The sequence below is a fragment of the Hippopotamus amphibius genome, chromosome 15, assembly GCF_030028045.1.
Source record: "Hippopotamus amphibius kiboko isolate mHipAmp2 chromosome 15, mHipAmp2.hap2, whole genome shotgun sequence".
NCBI lineage: Eukaryota > Metazoa > Chordata > Mammalia > Artiodactyla > Hippopotamidae > Hippopotamus > Hippopotamus amphibius.
Window position 1 is genome coordinate 10,945,429 of NC_080200.1, and position 19,746 is coordinate 10,965,174.

Here is a 19,746-nt window from a genome sequence, read left to right on the forward strand (position 1 = left end):
TATGGCAGTTCCTCAAAAATTTAAAAACAGAATTACCATAAGATCCTGCAATTCCACTTCTGGATATATACCCAAAAGAATTGAAAGCAGGGTCATGAACAGATATTTGTACACCCATGTTCATAGCAGCATTTATTTGTAATATCCGAAAGACAGAAGCCACTCCAATGCCTGTTAACAGATGAGCTGAATGGATGTATATTACAGAATGGAATATTAGTCTTAAAAAGGAGGGCAATTGTGATACCTGCTTCCACATGAGGACATTATGCTGAATGAAATAAGCCAGACATGAAATGACAAACATTGTACAATTTCACTTATAGGAGGTCCCTAGAGGACCTCTTTTTGTCACAGAGACAAAAAGTAGGATGGGGGTTGCCAGGGGCTGGGGAATGGGGAGGGAGAGTTAGTGTCCAACGGGGACAGAGTTTCAGTATGGGAAGATGAACAGTATTCCGGGGGCCTGGGGGTGGATGGTGGTGATGTCTGCACAGCAATGTGAATGTACTTAATGCCACCGAACTGTGTACTTATGAATGATTAAGACAGCAAATTTTATGCTGTGTGTTTTTTACCACAATTTAAAAAAATAAATAAAAAGATATGAACCCAATGCCTGCCATCCAGTCAAAACTAAATATTAGCTTTTATTCAGAATGTAGACATCATTCCATTGTTATTAATATTGACATGGTGCTGACCCAATGAGCATGAACGATCCTGAAAGCATGGTGGTTATTATCATTGAGCATAATTGGTGGATTTGTGCTGGGATTCGTGCTGAGCCTTTTGCCCTATAGGTCCCGGTAACAACCCTCTGAAATAAGTGGTGTTATACATAATTCTAATTTACCAAAAAGGAAACAGGCACAGAGAGGTTGAATGCTTTGTCCAAGAAGAATTAATGTCAGAGTTCACTACATCAGTGTAAAATTATAACAACAAATTGGGCCATCTCTGGCTTCCTGGGTCTCTTTGACTGGCTGTGTAGACTAGGAAAAATAGGAAGTGACGTGCACGTGTTGGGGAAATATAATCAAAAACCATGAAACCACAAGCATTAATGTGATGCACTTCACAGGCAATTTGCTAAGAGATTGCGAGACAGAAAGAAATCACACCTTTTTCCACAGCCAAGCTGATATAACCTAATTACATACATGTTTGCAAGATACAAGATAATTAATCCTCAAGTTAGAGGACTTGACAGCACCATTTGCCACACCCAGGTCATCTGAGATTCACCTGGTAATTGGGGTGACCATTTGTGTTAGCTAATTGGCTTTATCCACAGCAAAACCAAATTTCTCATCTCTCTGTGACAGGAGGTAGTTTTGCAACTTGGAGCAAGGCACCAGTTAAAGTTAGCCTCCCACCCTCCCACAGAAATTGGGAGATCAGGAGTTTAAGCTTTTTATTTTTAATGTTTATTTGTCCTTCCACAGACAAGTCCAGGGTATAAAGTGAAAGGGAGGAGAGAGAGGAGGGTTGGAGGTGGTTTGCCTTGTTTTTGTCACTCAGGGGACTGCAAAGAATTCACAAGAACTGGGTCTTAATAGGAGTAAGAGTGATAAGGGTCTGAGGTGAGGGCAATTGAGGCATCAATAGAGACCCAGGGGGACTGAAAAACCACCTCCCACTCCCCTACTTATTATGCTCCCAGGCTCCTTCCTGTCCTCAGGATAAAATCCTTACTTCTCATGCAGCCTAAAACCCCTGCTCTCTGCTGTCCCACCTTTTAGCCCCTTCTTCCAGCTACACTAGCCTCTGCTATTTCTGGAAAGGTTTGGACCACATGGCCTTTGCACTTGCTATTTGCTCTGCCTGAGTGTTCTCTCTGTGGCTCTGCCCAAGGCTGATGCCTCCTTTTTTTTTTTAATAAATTTATTTATTTATTTATTTATTTATTTATTTATTTATTTATTATTTATTCATTGGCTGTTTTGGGTCTTCATTGCTGCACGTGGGCTTTCTTTAGTTGTGGTAAGTGGGGGCTGCTCTTTGTTGTCGTGCTCAGGCTTATTGCAGTGGCTTTTCTTGTTGCGGAGCACAGGCTCTAGATGCACAGGCTTCAGTAGTTGTGGCACACGGGCTCAGTAGTTGTGGCACAAGGGCTTAGTTGCTCTGCGGTGTTCAGGATCTTCCCAGACCAGGGTTCGAACCCATGTCCCATGCACTGGCAGGCAAATTCTTAACGACTGCGCCACCAGGGAAGTCCAAGGCTGGTGCATTCTCATCATTCAAGGTGTGACCAACCTCTCTCAGAAAAATAATACAGAAAATACCTTGTTTTAGAATCATCAGAGCACTGAAATATCTGAAATTACTTTGCTTAATGATTATATTTCCCTCACAGACTATCTGTTCCATGAGAGTGGCACCAATCTGGGGCCCCACAGCCTAGACTGGAATCCCAGCTCAAATGTGTGACATGGGGCCTCTCTGAGCCTCTGTTTCTTCCTCCATCAGAAGGGGAACACTGAAGAGTTTCAATAAGGATTAAATAAATAACTCTTAGAATATGTAGGGGACACAGAATAGGGACGATACGTACAGTGTTTGCTGGTTTTGTTGTTATGAGAGTAATAATACAATAACATAATCCATAGGTTCTATCATAGAATTTAGCCTATGCGAGACACTCAGTACATATGTACTGGATGGATGTATAGATGGGCAGCAGGTTTCTGAGCAGAGAAGGGCGGTACCAAGCCCTTTCTGAGCTCTGGACATGGAGGCCAGGGGCTTCTCAGCTTATACCCCCAGCCTCCAAGCTCCCTACGTCAGAGCTCGAATATCTGATGAAACAGATGGGAGAGAAATGATATAAATAAACGTGCTCATGTCTGTCTTTGAAGAGCTGGAATCTTTAAAACCAAGTTTCATTTTAAAGGTGCTCCAGCTGACTCAGCTCTAAGCAGCTCAGGGGAGAGCACAGCCCTTGGCTCAAAACCGGAAAATTTCCAACTTCAAGTTTCTGTTTGTTCCAACTCACACTTTTCTTTTTTTCTCCTCTGCAATCTTTGAAAGAAAAATAAATGCTCCCTGCAGTGCAAAGGAGGGCTCCCCACCCCCCCACCCCCGCCCCCACTCCTGTCAATATTGCTTTATTGTTTTTCCCCCAGGGTTGCTTTTGTGGTCTGGCAGTAGGAAATTATCTGGAGGCTTCTTTGTGACCAATCCTGTTTGGTGAGGATTAAAGAATGTCAGAACTGCTCAGCTCAAGTCTTCCCAAGGCCTGCCGGGAAGTCATTCATATACTCCAGGCCTATGGGCGGTTTCAGGGCTCAAATGTCAGTGAAAATGAAGAGAGAAAAAGATGGGGATAAATGAAAGCTTGTTTTGTCTTCCCCTTCCCACTTTCCACTCGCGGTGACAGATGTGAGGAGTGGAAGATTTAAAAGAAGAGAGAGAGATGGAAGGGAGAGGGAGAGAGGCAGGAGGTGGGGAGAGAGAGATAAAATGAGGTGCCTGTTTTTCTGCATTTCTGCCCCATCTATCAAGCACCTGCTTTGTCCCCAGCACAAAATATGGCACAAGGACATGCAGCAAATGTTTATGGGATGAAGGATCTGAGGTATTTAAATCAGGGGCTCTCAAGCATATCTGAATGCCTGGAAACTTTAAAAACAATTCTACGTCAGCACCTCATCCCAGATTGGTATTTTTCTTTGGAAAAAAGCTTTCGCAGGAGATTTTAATGCACAGCCAGGATGGAGAACCATTGATTGAAATCAAAAGCCATGCCCTGCAACTTGTGGGATTTTAGATCTCCTGACCAGGGATTGAACCCGGGTCCTCTGCAGTGAGAGTGCAGAGTCCTAACCACTGGACCACCAGGGAATTAAAATCAAAAGTTTTGAAATGATGGCCTAGGGCTTGATTCAGGCCCAAGGATGATGTGTTTGTTTCACTGCACAGTGTCTTTAAAATATTTGTATTCCTCAATATTTCAGAATCTGGTAGTTCATAAAGTTTCCAGCTTTCCAACTTTTCTTTTTAAAGTTTGAAGTTCCAGCCATCATAGGTGTACCTCCCAGCAGAGACAGCGCAGCACCTATTGTTCCTTTAGTTGGATCAGGAGGAGGTTTTCAATTTCCCACAGTCCCCATCACTCCCTGTTGCCTCCTGGATGTTGAGTTAGAGGACCCAATTCCCCTCCTCTTCACAGTTGCACAGCTGGTTCTTCTTTAGAATAAAGTATAGGGGAAGGTGAAATGTTTGTCTAGAATTAGTATCTCCAAGTCAAGTGGGAAATGGGAGCCTCATATTCCCAGGAACACAGGAAGAAGTATTTCTTTATAGAAGTCAAGATTATTCTTCCACATTTGTCAGACAAAGTATGCTTTTCCTATGGCCAGCTTGTTCAATCACGGACACTATTATGTCAGGAAGTGAAGTGTGGTTGAGAGAAAGGGTCCCAAAATGTACTTCTCAATACAATAGTCTCTAGTCACATGTGGCTATTTCTATTTAAATTAATAAAAATTCGATAAAAATAAAAATTAAGGGGCTTCCCTGGTGTTGCAGTGGTTAAGAATCCTCCTGCCAGTGCAGGAGACACGGGCTTGATCACTGGTCCAGGAAGATCCCATGTGCCTCGGAGCAACTAAGCCCATGTGCCACAACTACTGAGCCTACCCTCTAGAACCTGCGGGCCACATGTACTGAGCCCACACACCGCAACTACTGAAGCCTGCACCTAGAGCCCATGCTCCGCAACAAGAGAAGTCACCGCAATGAGAAGCCCGTGCACCATAATGAAGAGTAGCCCCTGCTCTCTGCAACTACAAAAAGCCCATGCACAGCAATGAAGACCCAACACAGCCAATAAATTAAATAAGTAAATAACTAAAATCTAAAAAAAAATTAAGTTCCTTGGCCACAGTAGCCACTTTTCAAGAGCTCAATAGTTGTGTGGGGCTGGTGGTTATTATATCAATGGCACAAAACATGTCGATTGCTGCTGAAATGTCCAGTGGTCTGTTGGAGAGTGTTGCCTTCAAAAATATGTGTGCACAACGTGAGAGTTGTGAGTTAAGTTTTATTTGGGGCAAAATAAGGACTGCAACCCAAGAGACAGTGTCTCAGGTAGAAACTGCTCCAAGGAGGCGAGGGTGAAGAGCCAGGATGTATAGGAGTTTTGCAACAAAGAGAAGATAATTGGGAATGTCAAAAGATTACTCTCAAATAAAGAAAACCAGATATCTCAAGTTAAGGAATTTAGCACTTTTCTGTGTATGGGAAGATGCAAGAGTCTGGAAGTCACTGAAATCATTCCTTTGACATACACCTCAGCTACCTGGGCCAGTAATCCTGTGTTTTCACATCCTAAGTTTCCTCAGGGCTCATCGCAGGGAGTGGCTGCAGTCTGATGGCTGCTAGATGGCAGGTATTCTTTTCAGCCCTAAGTTTCCTCAAGGCTCACCAGCTCACATTGGAGGGCTGCAATCATTGATGACCGTGACATCCTTTGTTTGATATGGCAGGAAATATTCCATTTATAAATATTCCATTTATCAGGAGCGATGCTCTGGAGTAAGATTTCCAGGGTTTAAAACTTTGTTTTGCTACTTCCTAGTTGTGTGACTTTGGGCAAGCTACTCTACCTCTCCTTGCCTCAGTTTCCTCATCTGTAAAATGGGTTTATTTTTTTTCTTTCGATCTTTATTGGAGTATAATGGCTTTACACTGTTGTGCCAGTTTCCACTATACAAAAAGCAAATCAGCTGTATTTATACATATACCCCCATGTCCCCTCCCTCTTGAACCTCCCCCCACCTTCCCTATCCCACCCCTCTAGGTCATCACCAATCATCAAGTCGATCTCCCTGTTTATGCAGTTGCTTCCCACTAGCTATCTATTTTACATTTGGTAGTGTATATATGTCAATGCTACTGTTACCTTAATAACAGCTACTCTGTGCACCAAGGCTTAATAGAAATATGGAGACAGAGATTTTGGAGGAAGAGAGAGATGGCTTTATTTTTCTTTGCCAGGCAAAGGGAAGACACAGCAGGCTAGTGCCTCAATAACTGTCAAGAACTGTGCCCCCCAGTCCTTGGGAGTCGGGGAAGATTTTATACATGGGGGCTTGCAGTCTGGGGTATGAGATAAGGATCAAGTTGATGGAGGTCTTCCATTCTTTTCCCTTTGCAATATTTCAAAAGTCACAGCTGGCGGCAGGCCACTCTGTGACTGGGGTCTGGCAGTTTGTTGATTGTCTCTGGTTTGTGTGCTGGGAACCTCCTTTCTGAAATGCAAAACAAACTATAAGAATGATTTTTGTTACAATAGCCATATAGGGTCCCAGGAAGTAATAGGGATAGGGAGTGAGAGACAAGATGTAATTCACACAGAGTTAATTATCAGGGAGTTAGCTTTGTGAAGTAAAAATCTAGTGACTACAGATCAGTGACAGCTAAAGTAAAACAAGGAATGATTAACTCTTTCAGGCCAGGTTATCTTTCTCCTCTAGCCTGTTCTCTTTGTTTTTCTTGCTCTCAAGAGGAAAAAGAACAATCAAGTCTATTCACATTGCAAAAATTTCCCCCACTGCTAGTTTATTCCCTCCATATCAATGGAGAGACTCACTTTTATTTGTATTGCAACACTATTCTTTCACTTTGTCCCAGCTTCTCCTTCCCCTGCCCCATGTCCTCAAGGCTATTCTCTACATCTACATCTTTATTCTTCCTCTGCCACTGGCTTCATCAGTACCGATTTTTTTAGATTCCATATATATGAGTTAGCATATGATATTTGTTTTTCTCTTTCTGACTTACTTCACTCCGTATGACAGACTCTAGGTCCATCCACCTCACTACAAATAACTCAATTTCATTCCTTTTTATGGCTGAGTAATATTCCATTGTATATATGTGCCACATCTTCTTTATCCATTCATCTATTGATGGACATTTAGGTTGCTTCCACGTCCTGGCTATTGTAAATAGTGCTGCAATGAACATAAAATGGGTTTACTTAACAACAGTATTGACGTCAAAGGGTTGTTGTGAGGATTCCATGACTTAATATATGTAGAGTTTTTGGAACAGTGCCTGGCACATGGTAAATGCTTATTAATATTGTAAAAGCATTTAATATTTATGTTATTAATATTAATAACTATTAATGCATGTTATTACTATTATATATTTATGTAATAATATATATTATTGTACATTTAATAATTATTTTGTATAACTATATAGTATATAATTAAATATGTAATGTATATATAGTAAATATATAACAAATATAATTCAATATTGTCATAATATTATGTATTATAAAATTATGCGTTATTATATATAATTATACTATATAATTATAATAACCTATTATAATTATATGATAATATAATATTAATTAACATCTATTATTAACATTAACATTTTTACTTATTTTACTGTAATATTTATTATATATTATTACCTATAATTATCACATGATAATTATAAATAGAATAATCGATTATATACATATATATTATAATATAATTAATTAGCATCTATTAATAACATTATTATTATTTATTTTAGTCTAATAATAATAATTATTAATAGACCTCCGTGGTCCAGATGAGACTCCCATACCCTTTTTTACTTATTTGTTTATCTATTTATTTACTTATTGTGTATTTTGGCTGCACAGGGTCTTAGTTGCGGCATGTATGCTGGATCTAGTTCCCCAATCAGGGATCAAACCCAGACCCCCTGCATTGGGAGCATGGAGTCTTACTCACTGGACCACCAGGGAAGTCCCTCCCTTCACCTTTTAATCCTCATTCATAATCTATAAAGTACACAGTATCCACTCTTGACTACATATGAAGAAACTGAAGCTCAGAGAGGTGTTGTCATTTGCTAAAGGTCAACTGCATTCAAGAGGTTTGACTGGGATGCAGTCCAGGATTGTTGAATTCTGATGACTGTGACTGTCCACTCTAGCATGAGTTCTTTTGAGGCAAAGGTCCTGGGGTAGACATCACCAGGTGTGTCTGGCCTGTGATGCACTGGCCAGTTTTGCTGGAATGCAGGGTGGGGGGTGGTGCAGAAGGGAGGGGTAAAAGTTAAGCTGTAAGTGGGGGACCAGCCAGAAATTGAGCAAGAGCCTGAGGACTTGGAGGCTTCATTTAGGGAGCAATGCAGTTCTTTAAATAGCATCTGATCTGAGATAGTCTGCCCTTTGGGTTATGCCAGTCAAAATAGCAGCCCACAGCTATTGAGCGAAAACCATTTTCTGGGACCAGTGCCCATGTTCCTTCTCACAAAACCCCTACAAGAACCTTTTGAGGGAGGTTTTATTGTTGTCATTCCCACTTTACAGGTGAGGAAATTGAGGCTCAGAAAAGCCCACACAGCTGGCCAACGGTGGAATCAGGATAACACCTCAATGACTTCTTCCTGGCCCCCTGCAGCGCTGCTGCAGCATTGCACATAATGTTATGTGTGTATCTGCATTTTTTCAGGGAGAGAAGTCATCACTGTTATAGTTCTCACAGGGGTCCATGATCTCCCCCCAACAAAAGTTCAACAAACATTCATTCATTCATTCATTCATTCAATAAATGTCTGTTGATTATCTATAATGAGGTAAGGGCAGACTCAGAGGTCAGTATAACAAGTGCTATGATTATTATGATCAATGATTATGTAAATCATTATAATTATCGGTCATATTTAGATAAGAATTATTATCGCAACAGCTTATTCCACCATGTGTTTGATATTTACACTGTGACTCACTGTGCTGAGGGCTTTATGTTAATAATCTCACTTAATCCTTTCAACAGCCATATGACAGCAGAATTTCTACTTGTGTATATTTGGTAGTTAAGGAAACCGAGGCTCAGAAGGATTAAACAACTTGCCAAGAAACATGACCATGACCAGTAGGTGATAGAGGTGGGGTTTGAAGGTCTAGGTCTTGGGTTGGGGGGAAGGGGGGGGACGGGTGGTGTTTCCAGGTCCACATCCCTCTTCAGCAGGAGAAGAAAGTAAGGGAGGACATTTCAGGATGGCTAAGAGGAGGGGAAAGGTCTCAGGTGAGGGGGAGAGAGAGGACAGGAGAGAAGAATCTGAGCAGAAGCCCTTTTCCATCATTTATTCATTTCCACAAACATTCATTGAGCATCTACTGTGTACTAGGCACTGCATTGGGGTTGCAGTGGTGAGAAAAGTGGATATCACCTTTGCCGTCCTGGAGCTGATGTTCCAGAGGATGTGGGGTCGACAAATGAGCGAGGAAGTGTTTCGTGTCTGGTGGTACTGTTGATTTGGGAAAAAGAGAAATGAGGTAGTGGGTGAGAGCAGTGTAGGGTAGGGGTGGTTCTTGAAGAGGTGACATCTGAGCAGAGGACTGACCAGGGTGAGAATGGACTCACATAGATATCTAGTGAAAGGATGTACTAGGAAATGGGAACAGCAAGTGCAAGGGCCCTGAGACAGGAGTGAGTTTGAGAAACAGTAATGAAATCAGAACGAGGCAGAGTGAATGAGAGGGAGAAGAAGGAATTAGGGGAGGGACACAAGGCTGGGGGGTGGGGGCGGGGAGATAAATCAATAGGTCCTCATAGGTCATCGTAAGGAATTTGTCTTTTACTCTGACCTAATGCAAGGCCATAAAGCTCTGGCCCATCGTGCTCTGATTCTTATCTTAGTATATATGTTGCCAAAGCAAGCACACTGATTCTTTTTTTTTTTTAAATAAAGAAACATTTATTTATTTATTAGCTGTGTTGGGTCTTGGTTGTTGCGCACGGGCTTTCTCTAGCTGCGGTGAGCAGGAGCTACTCTTCATTGTGGTGCACAGACTTATTGTGGTGGCTTCTCTTGTTGCAGAGCATGGGCTCTAGGTGCGCAGGCTTCAGTAGTTGTGGCTCACGGGCTGTAGAGCACAGGCTCAGTAGTTGTGGCACGTGGGCCTAGCTGATCCATGGCATGTGGGATCTTCCCGGCACAGGGATGGAACCTGTGTCCCCTGCATTGGCAGGCGGACTTTTAACCACTGCACCACCAGGGAAGCCCTAGCACTCTGATTCTTATTTTTAATAATGTTCTTCTGGCTGCTGCCTGGAGAACAAACTGGTGGGGGCAAGGGTGGAAGGCAGAGAGGCCATTAGGAGGCTACTGTGCTCCTCCAGGAGAAAGAGGGCTTGGGAGGTGGTGAGAAGCAGTCAACTTGTGAATAGATTTTAAAGACCTTAAAGGAGGACTTCCCTGGCAGCCAAGTGGTTAAGACTGCGTTTCCAACGCAGGGCCCACAGGTTTGATCCCTGGTCAGGGAACTAAGATCCCACATGCCACACAGCATGGCAACTTAAATAAATAAATAAAATAAAGACCTTGAAGGATTTGCTGATGGACAGGCCACTGGAAATGGGATGGGTGCATGCAGGAAATTCAGGTGATTGAGAAGAGAAATTAGCAGTGCCCCAAATTAGTATTTTCAGAAGAGTCCTGGCGGGGGCAGGGTGTGAAAACCCTCAAGAGATGAAAGGAACAAGCACAGGCTCTTTATCACCTTCATGGAAACAGGGGAAAAGTGGCTTTACCCTTGAGTGATGGGAAATGTCCTGCATCCTTGTCAGATGGTCCAAGGAGCCTGTGAGCAGAAGCTCTGGGGCCAGGTGGGTGTGGTGGGTGAAGAATTGGGAGATCCTGGATCCCTTAAGATGTGTGGGGTCGGGGAAGGGGAAAGTAAGAAAGATAACTACAGCTCCCCTTTACTGAGCATTCATCATGGTTGGCGCATGCACAGAGGGATTTTAGGAAAATATTAACTCATTTAATACCCTCTGCAGCCCTACAATGTGGCAGCCATGCTCACCCTCATTTTTCAGATGAGTAAACTGAGTCAGAGCACATAGGAAATGTACCCAAGTTAATAGCCTCTTTCTGGTTCAACAGACATAGTCTTCCATGGCCCTGGAGCTGAAATCTGGAAGTAGGGACAGACATTAAACAAAGATGCAAATATATAATGTCAGGTGAAACTAAGGGGAGAGCGGGTGAGAGAAAGAAAGTGGAATGAAACCAACCAGGGATTTACCTAAGGCAGGTGTGTTGGGAGTAGAATCTCAGAGTTATTGGATTTCTGACATCTCCTGCCTAAGTCTTCTTTTGGTGGGTTCGAGCTCCTGGAAGGAGGTAATGACAGATCTTGTCCTTAGGGTGAGGGCTGTTCTCCACCTGGGTACCTTCATCAGGGCGTCTGGAGTTGAAATATCCTTTCTTTCCAGCTCTGGGCCAGCGTTCTTAGCTTTGTGGGGGCAGCTCCCTCTCTTGCCAGCTTGCCTGGTACCCTGGCTTCCCTCTGATGAATCTCATGTTCTTTCTAGGCTGCATTTGCAGTTTGAGTCCACTTGCCAGAGCTGTGCAGTCCATTAAGGTAGACACTAGCTTCCCGTGGCTACTGAGCACTTGATATGTGGCTGGTCCAAATCGAGCACAAGACAACGGCTTAGTTGAAAAATAAAATAGAGTAAAGGAATGTAAAATTTCTCATTGACAGTTTTTTTGACATTTTGATCATAAGTCAAAATGATACTATTTTGGAAATGTCGGGTTCAATAAAATACATCATTAAAACTGATATCATAATAGCGACAAAGACCCTCTTCTTAATCAAACTTTTGTCAGGGTCATCTGAGTCTTCTTCTCAAATAGACCTTGACCTTGGCTTTCTGTTTCCATTCTGTCCTTGTCAAGGCTGCCTAGCCTAGTCTTAGCAAGAATCTGGCTAAGGCAGTTTATCAAGAATCTCCTCATCCTTGATATCTGATCATCCCTGACATCTGACCAGCTTCCTTATGCCCCACCTTTATTGTATAAATCTTTGATTTACCTTTAGCAAGAAGCCTGGTAGGTCAGTTAAGCAAGAATCCCCCTACCCTGGATGTCTCCTCAATGATTTTTCATTCACAGACCCCACCCTGCTCATTAGCTATGTAAGTCCTCACTGGCCCTACTGTATTCTGAGCTAAACTTGATCTCTCTCCCCTACTATAATTCTTCAATTGCAGTAGTCTTAAATAGAGTATTTGATTTTTAGCAAGTGTTAGAATATTTTTTTCTTTAACAATAGAAAATTTAAAATTACCTTTGTGGATTTCATTTGTGGCTCATGTTATATTTCTAGTGAACAGCACTGCTTTGGAAGGTAGCACAGTATCCTCCCCTCCTACCCTGGGGCTGATTTTCCCAGAGTTACTTTCATTGCTGACTATGAGCTTTATTCATTTATTTATTTTTAAAATTTTATTTATTTTTTGTCTGCATTGGGTCTTCGTTGCTGCACACGGGCTTTCTCTAGTTGTGGTGGCGGGGGCTATTCTTCATTGCCGTAAGAGGGCTTCTCTCCCTGCAGAGCACATGCTCTAGGCGCTCAAGCTTCAGTCGTTGCAGCATGTGAGCTCAGTAGTTGCATCTCAGGGGCTCTAGAGCACAGACAGTAGTTGGGGCGCACAGGCTTAGTTGCTTTGCGGCATGTGGGATCTTCCTGGAGCAGGACTCAAACCCGTGTTCCCTGCATTGGCAGGTGGATTCTTAACCACTGTGCCACCAGGGAAGTCCCTGACTATGAGCTTTAGTTCCTTCTTTCCATTCAGTAATCCACCTCTCCAGTCTGCTTAGCATCCCTAGGTGAAGGTAATGGCTAGTACACCTATTTTTGAAAGGTTGTTCATTCATTCATTCATTTGTCCATTCATTCATTTGTTCCTTCCTTTATTCTGCCAGTGTCAAAGAAAAAAATACTTAGTGACATTTTTAAAATACAGTAAAAAAAAAAAACCACTTTACACAACGTTGTCTTCTGTTATGTTAATGGAGGACTTTTGGACCCTAAGGATGGGGGCTGGTTGCCAGGAGACCTGATCCTGTGATTAGAGAGGGAAGAGAAATAGGCTGGAGGTTGAATCAATCTCCAATGGCCAAAGATTTTAATCAATCATGCCTATGTAATGAAGTCTCCATAAAAACCCAAAAGGACAGGGTTTGAAGAGCTTCCGGGTCAGTGTAAATTTGGGAAGAATGGGAAGTTTGGAGAGGGCATGAAGGCTCCATGTCCTTCCCCAATACCTTGCCCTGTGCATCTCTTCCATCTAGCTGTTCTTGAGTTTCATCTTTTTATAATAAACTAGTAATCTGGTAAGTAAACAGTTTCTTTGATTTCTGTGAGCCATTTCCAGAAAATTAATCAAACCCCAAAAGAGAGTCATGGGAACCTCTAATTTATAGCCCACCGGTCTGAAGCACAGGTAACAACTGTGCTTCTAAGTGGGGCAGTCTTGTAGGACTGAACTCTTAGCCTGTATAATATGATGCTACCTCTGGGGAAATAGTGTTAGAACTGAGTTGAATTGAGTTGAAATCTGCTGGTGTCTGAGAATTGCTTGTTGGTGCAGGGGGAAACCACCACATACCCTCACCACGTTGGAAATTGAGTCTCAGGACACCCAAAGACCTTCTACGTGCCAGACTTTATACTGAGCCTTGGGATTACCATGCCTTGGGGGAGGGGCTTCACAGTGTCCTGGGACAGCTTCAGATGCTAAGGACACAGTGATGAGTCTGGCTAAGTGAAGAGACAATTTTCACTGGCAATGGAGAATCTGAATGCCTTAGTCTCCTCAGGTTGCCATAACAAAATGGACTGAGTAGCTTAAACAATCAAAATTTATTTTCTCACAGTTCTGGAGGTTAGAAGGGCAAGATCAAGGTGCCAGCAGGATTGGTGTCTGGTGAGAGCTCACTCCTTGAGCTTCAGGTGGCTATCTTCTTGGCTGACTTCTCACTGTGTTGTCATATGGCCTTTCCTCTGTGCCTTCCTGGAGAAAAGAGAATCTCTTCATATAAGGCCATTAATCCCATCATGAGGACCCCACCCTCATGACCTAATCTAATGCTAATTGGATCCCCAAAGTCTCATTTCCAAATACCATCACACTGGGGGTTAGAGCTTCAGTATATGAATTTTAGGTGGAAGCAAACATTCAACTGAAGCTGTCTTCTACACATCCGGAGTTTGAGATGCCTCATAGGTATCCAAACAGAGATGGATGTCAACCAGTTTGGTACACAAGAATAGAGCTTGGGGGCGGGGTGGGGGGGTATAGGGGGAGAGAGAGATTTTAATTTTAAGTAATTGACTGACATGATTATTGAAGCTGACAAGTCCCAAGATATATAGGGTGAGTCAGCAAGCTGGAGACCCAGAAGAACTGATGGTTCTGATGGTTCCAGTCTGAGTCTGAAGGCCTGAGAACTAGGAAAACCAATGACGTATGAAAGTCTTGAGACCCAGAAAGAACCAATGTATCAGTTTGAGACCAAAGACAGGAAAAAGCTCATGTCTCGGTCCAAAGGTAGTCAGGCAGGAGGAATTCTGTCTTAGTTGGGAGAGGGTTGGCTTTCTGTTCTATGTAGGCTTTCAACTGATTGGATGAAGGCCACCCACATTAGGGAGGGCAGTCTGCTTTACTGGTCCACCATTTCAAGCGTTAATCTCATCCAAAAACACCCTCTCACAGAAACATTCAGAATAATGTTGACCAAATATGTGGGCATTCATGGCTAAGTCAAATTGATACATGCATTTAACCACCCATTGATGATTCTCATTGAATCAATTATTCCTTGGATGGTTGCAAAATGTTGGTTTTCTAGTTTTACCATTGCATCTTCCTTTATTAGTTGGCATCCTACAATAAGGAACGCTTTCTCTTCCTCCTCATTTAGTTATTATTCATTATTTATTTTTGTTAGTATAAACTCTTGCTTCTCATTGCATTCAATGGAGTATCGTTGGTTACTGTCATTGTGTATGTTGCTGCTCAAATGATCTCAACTTTGACCAGTGGGAGCTCTTCCAGGCTGCCTCCTTTGTCCTATCAGCATGTCCCCATTAATATCTGAGCACTTCCTTACTTTCTGGTACAAGATATCCCAGGACTTTTTACTTTTGATACCTTCCAAGACAGAAATCTTTGTTTTGTTCGTTGATGTTTCCTAAATGTTTAAAACAGTGCCCAGCCCACAGTAGGCACTCGATATGTGTTTGTTGAATGAATGAAGTATCCCTGGCTAGGGCGTGAGAGGTATCAGAACACTCCCTGCTTGTCTGTCAATGCCCTTGGTCTCGTGTATATTTGTCTCCTCACTAAAATCTAGGTGTACATATCTATGGGTAGTTAAGGTAGTGTGTGGGTATGTCCGTGAATTGGTGTGTGTCAATATACACACTTCTTTGTATATTGTGGTTAAATCTGTGTGTTGATCAGTTGGTGAATGGTGCTATTGTTTACCTGGGAGTCATTCAGTATCTAAGGGTCAGTTCCTGGTGTTGCATATTTGTGGGTGTACATTCAGGGAGCTGTGGGTGCCTGTGTGGAGGATCTGTTAGAAAAGTGTGTTTTAGTTGAGGCAACTGAGTGTCTGTGAATATATTTGAGAGTAAGAACTTGTTTATTTTTTTAATGTTTTAATTACAACATAATTGACATATAACATTAGTTTCAGGTGCACAACACAATGGTTCAATATTTGTATATATTGCAAAGGACCACCACAAGAAGTTTAGTTAACACCCATCACCACACATAATTACAATTTTTTTTCTTTGTGAAGAGAACTTTTAAGATCTAGTCTCTTAGCAATTTTCAAATATACAACCCAGTATTATTAACTATAGTCACCGGGCTGTACACTACATTCCCAGGACTTATTTATTTCATAACTGGAAATTTGTACCTTTTGATCCTCTTCACCTATTTTGCCCATCTCTTAACCCCTGCCTCTGGCAATTATCAATCTGTTCTCTGTCTCTGAGTGATTGTTTTGTTTTTAGATTCCACATAAAAGTGAGATCATATGATGTTTGTCTTTCTCTGTCTGACTTATTTCACTTAGCCTAACACCCTCAAGATCCATCCATGTTGTGCAAATGGCAAGATTTCCTTGTTTTTACAGCTGAATAATATTCCATTGTGTGTGTATTTTCTTTATCCATTCATCCATCAATGGACACTGAGGTTGCTTCCATATCTTGTCTATTGTAAATAATGCTACAATGAACATGGGGGGTGCAGATATCTTTTATTGATTGATTGATTGATTGATTGATTGATTAGCTGCATTGGGTCTTCTTTGCTGTGCAAGGGCTTGCTCTAGTTGTGGTGAGTGGGGGGCTACTCTTCGTTGTGGTGCGTGGGCCTCTCATTTTGATGGTGTCCCTTGTTGTGGAGCACAGCCTCTAGGCGTGGACTTCAGCAGTTGTGGCACACAGGCTTAGTTGCTCCTCGGCATGTGGGATCTTCCCAGACCAGGGGTCGAACCCATGTCCCCTGAATTGGCAGGCAGATTCTTAACCACTGTGCCACCAGGGAAGTCCCCACGTATCTTTTTGATTTAGTGTTTTCATTTCCTTCAGATAAATACCCAGAAGTGGAATTGCTGGATCATATGGTAGTTCTATTTTTAATTTCTTGAGAAACCTCCATGCTGTTTTCCATAGTGAATGCACCAATTTACATTCCTACCAACAGTACACAAAGAGAACTTGTTTATTTTTGCTTGTTCACATTATTACTGCTACCAGTTGCTATGTAAAAAACAAGCATGCAAAGTAACTCCAAAATGTGGCAGCTTAAAATAGCAACCATCTAACATCTCATGGTTCCATGATTTGTCTGGGCTGAGATGGGAAGTTTTGCTGTCCATAAAGTGTTCACTGAGGCTACAGTCCTGTGAAAGGTTGACTGGACTGGACCTTCCAGATGGTTCCCTCCCCTGGGTGGGAGCTGGTGCTGGTTGTCAGTGGAGCTGTTGACCAGAGCATCTTGACTCTCCTCCACTTGGCTTGGACTTCTCACGGTGTGGTCGATGGATTCCTAGAGGGAGCATTCCAAGCCCGCAAAAACGGAAGCTACAGGTGTCCTAAGGCTCAGCTTCAGAAGTCTCACAGTGCCACTTCTGCCATGTTGTAGGTTAGCTAAATCAACTCATGCAGCTGAGCCCAGATTCAAAGGGAGGAGAAAAATCTCCACCTCTCAATGGGAGGAAGGATTTAGGGCCAACCTGAGCCCACTGCAGCTCTTGCCAGCATCACATTTCACACAATTAACGATGCTTCCTGACCATCATCAAACACCCAGTCCATGTTGGAATGCTCCTGTTGTCTCTGCTATGGCTTTTAAAATTGGTTTCTTTGGTTTCTTTTTTTTTTAACTTTATTATTTTTTTTAGATGCCACATGTATGTGAGATCATGCTGTCTTTGTCTTTCCTTCCTTTTTTAAAAATTAATTAATTAATTAATTTATCGGCTGTGTTGGATCTTCATTGCTGCGCACGAGCTTTCTCTAGTTTCGGCGAGTGGGGGCTACTCTTCGTTGTGGTAAGCAGGCTTCTCATTGCCATGGCTTCTCCTGTTGTAGAGCACAGGTTCTAGGAGCACAGGCTTCAGTAGTTGTGGCACGTGGTCTTAATAGCTGTGGCTCACAGGCTCTAGAGCACAGGCTCAGTAGTTGTTGTATACAGGCTTAGTTGCTCCGTGGTATGTGGGATCTTGCCAGACCAGGGAATGAACCCATATCCCCTGCATTAGCAGACAGATTCTTAACCACTGCATCACCAGGGAAGTCCCACAATTGGTTTCTTTGAATACAAGAACACAAAGTCCACATATTTGATTGCTTTTTTTCTTGAGTCTTTTTTAAAAATTTATTTTATTGAACTATAGTTGATTTACAGTGTTGTGTTAATTTCTACTGTACAGCAAAGTAATTCAGTTATGCATAAATACATTCTTTTTCATATTCTTTTCCATTAGGGTTTAATCACAGGATATTGAATATAGTTCCCGTGCTATACAGTAGGACCTTGTTGTTTATCCATCCTATATATAATAGTTTCCATCTACTAATCCCAAACTCCCAACCTGCCCCTCCCCCACAGCCCACTCCCCCTTGGCAACCACAAATCTGTTCTCTATGTCTCTATGTGAGTCTGTTTCTGTTTTGTAGACAGATTGACTTGTGTCATGTTTTAGATTCCACATGTAAGTGATATCATATGGTATCTGTCTTTTTCTTTCTGACTTACTTCACTTGGTATGATAATCTCTAGGTCCACACATGTTGCTGCCAATGGCATTATTTCATTTTTTATGGCCGAGTAATATTCCATTGTATATATGTACCACATCTTCTTTATCCATTCATCTATCGATGGACATTTAGGTTGTTTCCATGTCTTGGCTGTTGTAGACAGTGCTGCAATGAACGCTGGGGTTCACGTATCTTTTCAAATTAGAGTTTTCTGTAACACACGTGGGGCAAATTGTAATCTGGAAGGGTAGGTTTAATAGTTGCAGAGGAGTCCTGCTGGTCTGTTTCTGGTTGTGTACTTCCTTGAAAAGATGTAATTGTAGAAACAAATAACAGTGTAGTATGTTTCTAAGGGTGTGGGTTTGTGTGAAAATCTTATGGAGGGACGTTTCTGAGTCTACTTGTCCCTGAAGGAGCATACCTGTGGGGGATGAGGACCTGTGAGCAGCTACACCTGGGTGCTAGTGCAGGTTTAGGGTGAGTGAGTCTGGTTGTGAATGTCTCTGACTGCAGATCCATTTGGCTTTAGTGACAGGTGACTGTGGCTTTAAATAGGACGACTTCACAGGCAAGGAAAAGAGGTGACGTTTCTCTTCTATCTTTTTCCTGAGAGGCTGGCCACTGAAGTCCCAGGAAAGGTCTTCACTCTGACCAGCTGAGGAGCCTTCTGTTGATAACAGCTGTCTCTGGAGGCTGCGTGGTGCCCACAGCTCTGTCTCTAGAGCCAACTGCACTCAGAGAGAGAGAGTTTTGTTTACTTTAAACCCAATCATCCAGAAACACAATTGTATTTTGTTCCACACGTCACTTTTTATTCCACTTGATGTCTGCAAATATTTCCCTCCTGCTACGTGACAGCGCTCCAGAGGAGGAAGCTGAAGGTCTGCCCTGGATGAGAATCTGTCAGGGAGAGACAAACAAGTCCACATGTGTTGTTCAACCCTTGGCTTTCTCTGTGCAGTGCAGACAATCTTGGTGCAAGGGCTCCCTCCTGGGGCGGGGGGTGGAGTGTCTGATCCTCAGATATCCACCCCCCAGACTTCCCCTACGGAGGTATGAGGAATTTGGGGGCCATAACAGTGCATAAGTGCACTGGCTTTGGAGCTGCCTTTTTGTTGTTATTGTTGTTGTTTAATTTTTATTGGAATATAGTTTATTTACAATGTTGTGTTAGTTTCTGCTGTACAACAAAATGAATCAGTTATACATATGCATATATCCACCCACTCTTAGATTCTTCCCCATACAGTTCATCACAGAGTATTGAGTAGAGCTCCCTATGGTATAGAGTAGGTCCTTATAAGTTATCTATTTAATGTATAGTAGTGTGTATATGTCAATCCCAATCTCCCAATTTATCCCTCCCCCCTACCCTGGCTGCTTTCCCCCCTGGTAACCATGTTTGTTTTCTACATCTGTGACTCTATTTCTGTTTTGTAAATAAATTCATTTGGACCTTTTTTTGTTTGTTTTTTTTTTTGGATTCCACATATAAGTGATATCATGTGATATTTGTCCTTCTTTGTCTGACTTACTTCACTCAGTATGACAATCTCTAGGTCTACCCATGTTGCTGCACATGGCATCATTTCATTCTTTTTTTTTAACGGCTGAGTAATATTCCATTGTAT

At 42.3% G+C, this 19,746-nt stretch overlaps 1 non-coding gene across 1 annotated transcript; it reads right to left on the minus strand.

The window, feature by feature from the left end:
* Nucleotides 1–3,772: 3,772 nt before the first annotated feature.
* TRNAE-CUC (transfer RNA glutamic acid (anticodon CUC)) lies at nt 3,773–3,846 on the minus strand. Its single transcript has one exon. It is a non-coding gene; the product is annotated as a tRNA-Glu (tRNA).
* Nucleotides 3,847–19,746: the final 15,900 nt, after the last annotated feature.